The sequence below is a fragment of the Rhipicephalus sanguineus genome, chromosome 5, assembly GCF_013339695.2.
Source record: "Rhipicephalus sanguineus isolate Rsan-2018 chromosome 5, BIME_Rsan_1.4, whole genome shotgun sequence".
NCBI classification, from domain to species: domain Eukaryota; kingdom Metazoa; phylum Arthropoda; class Arachnida; order Ixodida; family Ixodidae; genus Rhipicephalus; species Rhipicephalus sanguineus.
Window position 1 is genome coordinate 206420749 of NC_051180.1, and position 6455 is coordinate 206427203.

Consider the following 6455-nt stretch of genomic DNA (forward strand, 5'->3'; position numbering starts at 1 on the left):
TGTGAGTACACGTGAGTATGAAGGTCAGTAGGGGCAAAGCATGAAAAAAAATCACAGCATATCCACGGAGTGAATGAGGATGAGTGGGCGAAGCTGCGGAGGTTCATCGGTAAACCGTAAATCTTCCGTGAATTCTGCCCAGTACATTATCACCGACGTGATATCGGGCGCGTTTATACTAAAGGTTCGATGAGTTATGACGACTTACAGCTCACTTTAATTTTACATGTACGCTGTGAATTTTCATTGTTTAGAAAACTATTGCTTTAGAAAACATCTGGCGTCTTTCGTTAAGCAGCTGTCGTCTTTTCGTTTTGCTTTAGAAACATCTGGCGTTCTTTCGTTTTGCTCTTAGAAAACATCTGACGTCTTTCGTTGGTTTATGTCATCAATCAACGGTGTTTTGAACAAAATTTTTATTGTTTAATCACGCACAGGAGAAATCTCACCAGGCACTACCTTGGAGGTAAACAATGGCTGCTAATGGGAATGGGAGACAGAAGAAGTCGGCTTTTAGCTAACACTTACACTTCTACTTCTACTAACGTTTCCTACTGGAACATGCCAATGGCTGCTAATGGGGAATTAGAGACAGAAGAATTCGGCTTTTAGTTAACGCGCACGCTGCGAATTTTTTATTGTTCAACAACGCACAGGAAAAATCTGCCACCGGCACCAACTTGGAGGTCAAGATCTAGTACTAGCGTTAAGGCTGGTTACGCACTACGACTACGGCAACTACGAGGGACGAACGGGTGCCGCCTTAAGGAGCTTCGCCCCTAAAAATAGGATGATTGAGAGTGAGTGAGTATTCTGTTGTAGTGCCGTCCTCTGCATGTCTCATAGCGAACGAAAATGCGAAGATTTAGACTAGGGGGGCGATCGGAGATCTCTGTTCTGCGCCGTTCGTTCGCGTTCGTTCTGATGATCGCACGCGATTGGCTGAAGCCGGACAACTCACGCCACTCTAAGGGGCGTGGCCATTTCTTTTTTTTCCTTGATGTTTTCTTTTTTGGTGACGTCATGCCGCGTCATAACGAGCATGTCGTCTGCTAAAAGTGAACGGAGAGCGAGCCCGTTCGCTCGCGTTCTCTCGAGCGAACAATGGCGTCGCGCGGCATGTATTTGGAGTGATGCGGCGGTTGCGGCTGCCGCAACAGCTGATTTTGAGAAAATGGCGCTTGCAACGGTGCTTCCTTGCTACGTTGGCGTTTCTCGAAGCAGATGCAGAATGGTAGGAGGTGCGAAATGCGTTTGAAGAGATGAGCGAGTGTGAATTCCGGCGGCGCTTTCGTTTCTCGAAACGTACGGTACGTTGGTTGTGCGACGAACTCGACCCCGTCATCGGGTGCCAACGAGCCAGTGGGATTTCAACAGAGCGGAAGGTGTTGTCTGCGCTGAGATTTTTTGCCAGCGGATGCTTCCAGCGAGCTGTCGGCAGCGAGGAATTCATCGGCCTGTCACAGTCGTCCGTCAGCGAAACCATCCACGAGGTGGCACGCGCCATTACTGTCGTTGGCGGGCAGAAACGGTGGGTGGCCTTTCCCGAGACCACGGACGCGAAGGAGCGAACAAAGGCGGCGTTCGCTCGGCTCGGGCGGATTCCCGTTGTGGTCGGGTGCGTGGATGGTACGCTCATCGCAATCCCGAAGCCCCATAGCCTGAGCTCCGCGGACACGACGCATTACATGTCGGGGAAGGGACTCTACGCATTCAACACCATGATCGTGAGTATTATCCATGCATTGTATGCGTAGCGAATTGTTTCATTTATATCGCTTAAACTTTCCGCTTTACTGAGGCTGTTGCAACTGAGTATAGTGGGAGCGGTATTTTCGATCTATCCAGAACGGGAATTGGATCGTTTCAGGGCACTTCGCTTAGGATAAGCGATAAAATCATGTGACGCGGAGTACACTTTGGTTCAGCGGCCTGCACAGTGCATAATATTACCGTTGCTCGTTCGCCATGTGTACCCGAAGCTTGATTCTCGATTTGTATTTGTTGAGATTAGCGCTCCCAGAATGTGCCGTAGTATGCCCTTATTGTTCATTGTCGTGATGGACGTTACATGGATCATTACATAGATGGATGAATAAACTTTACTTCGGTCCCTCGGAACGCGCCCGAGCATGTACATACATTAAATACGCATTGTTTCATAACCCTTTTTTCAGTCGAAGTTTTTCGTGTTGTAGATATTTTGTGATACATTGCCTTAAACATACAGCAGTAATTTGGTTAAAAGGCTTTGGTGGCTGGAAGATGGGTTGTTCCAAGCAGTAAACATGCAGACTACCCTTTGACACTGCATTGTCCTCGTGTTAGAACTTATGGTACAAGTCCTACCCTGTCGATGATTTGTTCATAACTATGTTTCAACCGTCAGTAACAGTGCAGACAGATGTAGTTACATTAACATAATACGCAACATTGTACCCAAGGTCATTTATGGGTACAATTTTGACTGAATTGAATTCTGCAGACATGTGATGCCGACCTCTGGATGTCAGTCCATGTTTCCTGGGGTCAAGTCATGACTCGTGGGTATGGCGGGGGAGCCCTCTCCGTCAGCACCTGGAAGCAAAACTTCGGCTTGCTTGGTAAGTGCTGTCAATGCTTGCCACATTCAAGACGTTATCACTACAGCTGTCATGCCGCCCTCGTGCAGGAGACTCCAGCTATACGTTAGAACCGTGACTCCTGACACCAGTGCCCGGACGCCCAGCTCGTGGCACCCCTGATAACCACTACAACAAGGCCCACACCGCCAAGCGCAATGTTGTGGAGTGGTGCAACGCTGTAAGCTTGTGCAGAGCGGCACAAGCATCATTGCTGCTTGTGCAGCTCTGCACGACATTGCGTTGGCGGCACATAAGCCTGTTCTCGAAGGGGACGATGACGACACAGACGATGCTGAGCTGCTGCCAGCAGCAGCTGAGCTACCACCCACCACAACGGGAACCAGCAGCAGCGCAACCGTGTAGTGAACCTGTTTCGAGAACCACCGGGCCTGCATGCTTGAGCATCTGCGCAGAGTACGCCGCCGCCTGAAACGACCTTGGCAGCATTGTGTGGTGCGTGTTTGTCTTTGTTCATTGTGTTTGTCACTGGCATAAACAAAAGGCTTTTTTTTTACTACACTTCAAATGTTTGCTGCACATATCAACGAAACAGCATTCTCCTATCAATGAATAACCCCCTTGAATAGGCTGACAAAAAATGTGAAGCTCACCCTGACTCACTCGTGAAATATATTTTGCTCTTGGGGCTCACTCAGACTCACCAAAATTTTCCTCAAGCGGATTCACTCGGACTCAGGCTCACTAAAATGTTTTCACCTGGAATCGAACTCGCCAATGTATTACTCACCCGGACTCGCAGCTCGATCTGAATCTGAGTGAGTCGGCTCATGAGTTTGCCGACCTATGCCCCCTTGTCACACAACGCCATGCTGATGAAATACTTCGACCAGGTTGTAAAATATGGCGCTTCACACTAAGCACAAGTGAGAGCTCAACTGTGAATGGCACATGGTGCCATTCGCAGCCAAAGTGGTAACCTGAAAAGGCTGTTTGAATCAGGACAGCAACATGCGGTAGCTTTAGTGCAACAAGAATGGTGCCTGTAAATGAAGTGAACAACATGGGTGGTGTCAGAAGTGAAATTTTATTACAAGTATCACGAGCAATGCACATAAAAAGCAAAATAAATAAATATCCCTTAAATTTAATGCCAAGGAAAAGAATATAAAAGTAGCTTCCTTTTATAATATACAAATGGAGTTATTACAAAGTGCCTGCTGCTCCTCTGCAGCAACACACGCGTCTCGCAGCACGAAAGTCATTGTATTACATGAAACAAGGCACAGTCGAACCGGTATTAATCGAACTCGCTAAAAAAATGCAAGTTGTTGGTTGCTGATATGTCTTCCTCTATTATTGATTTCTGTTTGTACCCAATCCTATTGTCTAAACACTTCTAAGTAACAGAACACGTATTCGTCAACTATTTTTGGTCTTGCAATATTTCAAAATTGTTGTGCAACCTAGACCGTTCACAAACACATTTCTTTTTTTCTAGGATGTGTAAAAATCGATAGAAAACATACAGTGTGCCACAATATTCTACACGTATACACTATAACATAAAGATACACTACAGTGCACTATGTGCATATACTACAAAATTGCTGAATGCATGACTGCTGAATTGCTGAATGCATGTACAATGAAACAGCACATCAGTGCTTCTGATATGCAGAAAAAGAAAATTAACTGAGAAAAAATTGCAGGGCACCATTGAAGCAAGCAAGCGTATCGTAGCTCGTGATGTGAACAAAAATAAATCTACATGTATGTACAACTAGTCTTTACAAATCACTGTGCAGGTGGCTTCCGCTGCAATGAGGGCCCGGGCGAGGGTACCAACGCCTTGCAATTCGTGGACCACGTCACTGAGAAGTTGAACCTGGCGCAGCTTTCCAATGATGCCTGGCCCTGCCGCCTGTGTTTGCGGCTGGTAACTCCAGCGCCTCGGCCTGCCGGTTGCCCCCATCTCGCAGCTGCGGCATGAGCTGGAAGCCAAGAAATGTGTTGCCATTATCATCAAAAATTTCCTGCTACCGACTCTTCGCTGGAAGCTTCTGTTCGTGAAGAGTTTCAGTGTGTGCAACAATTTCCTCTGTGTTGAAAATCCACTGACCCAATGGCATCCATGAATGGTGCTTGGTTCACCGCACAACCAACGCACTTCGTTTGGACAGACCAAGCGGTGCCAGAATTCATTTTCGCTCATCTCATCAAACGCATCTCACACCTCTAACCACCTCTGCATGAGAAGCAACCAAACAGCCCTTCTCAGGGCTACACAATCGTTTGCCCGGCTTTACGCGATGACTGACACAATCTCCTTCCAAAACCCTAGCTGCTGCAGTATGCAAAACATACAGCAAGCAGGTGTAACACAGGTGCAAACATGTGCATTTGTGTATGATGGCTATGTGAAGAAGTTATATAACGAGCTTGCTTTTTGAACAGTATATTTAGCAATAGCACATTTTCAGTTTCACTTTTGAAGCAACTGACAAAATAGGGAAACATTTCAAGATGTTGAACATTTTTGCAATGCTACCTTTTTGCTACATTTCACCATAACTGCAAGGCAGGACACCTGTTTATTCCATCTGACAGTTATGCATACAACTAACTAGCTCCTGCAACCGTTTATTCCATCTGACAGTTATGCATACAACTAACTAGCTCCTGCAACCGTTTGCCAAATTTTTTTCGTGCAGCCTTTTGTCTTATGCCCACAGATGTCGTCTCTTCACAAACATATGCCTGCACGCATGAGCATCACCTGTGAGCATGTAACACCATCTACAGTTATCAAAAACATCAGTGAAACTTACGTGTTGGGGCACGGGGAAGATCCTGGGCCACATCCTCTTCAGCCACACCAGCAGCAGCTGGAGCAGGGCTCACCTGTTATAGTAAGAAGTTTCTTGATTGACACACTGAGTGCAATAAGAAATATGGAGTGGAAGTGGACAATAGCAATGTTTTTTTAGAATGTTTCAACAGCGGCATGCTATGACACACAGACTTCGGAGAGAGGGGTGGAGGGAGGCAAGCCTACTGGCTACGCACCTCACTCGACTCGAGGGTCTGAGAAATGGGTTGGAACAAGTAGGGTGCTCTAGTGACCTTCGAAATATAGTTCGCGGCTGTTCTTTCGTCATCACCGCAAATGTGGCTGTTTCGCATTCTGTTCTGGGCGGCGCAACGTGTTAGCACCTCAGCTAACGCGGCGGCCGGGTGATCCACTCGATATTGTTTGAAAAAGTAAAACTAACAGCGCGTAATGGCTCGAAGCAAACGAGCCCACTTGTTCGCAGCATACAAGTAACAATGATATTCTAAGCCAGTGCTTACCGATTCAGACCACCCGAACTATGGGCCTCGCACACTCGTCCCTGTCAAGCACGACGCGGCCGCGGTAATCCGAAATCTGGCCGCCTCGGGTGCTGCTGTAAAGCACAAGCGGGACGTGTAAGATGACCGACCACAATACAATTGTGCTCGCACTCACCTCTGCTGCTCTCGGAGTTTGGCAAGGCTGTGGTGTTACGCGCAGGGACTTCGTTCAAAAGCGCTACCAGCTCCTGCCACATGTCGTCCCGGTCCTCCCTCGTGAACGACGGCTCCAGCGGGCACGACAGCGTCGCGATCTGTGGATGCTCTTTCACAAAAGCCAGCAGAAGCTCCTTTTGACGATCAGACAACCGAGAACCAACGCAGACGTCGCGATGGGACGACATTTTGAAACTGCGTCAGCCGCTACTTTTCTTTTTTTTTTTTTCGCGTTCGCGACACCATCTAGCGACGACGTCAAAAAAAACTAACATTATTAAATATTATCACTCAAAGATGTTGCTGTTTGAAAGAGTGTTT

The 6455-nt window shown here is 47.3% G+C and overlaps 1 long non-coding RNA gene across 1 annotated transcript; it reads right to left on the reverse strand.

The window, feature by feature from the left end:
* Positions 1-4510: 4510 nt before the first annotated feature.
* LOC125758583 (uncharacterized) lies at positions 4511-6234 on the reverse strand. The gene is made up of 3 exons (XR_007416242.1): positions 6094-6234; positions 5414-5486; positions 4511-4576 (listed from the first exon to the last, which is right to left on the reverse strand). It is a non-coding gene; the product is annotated as an uncharacterized LOC125758583 (long non-coding RNA).
* Positions 6235-6455: the final 221 nt, after the last annotated feature.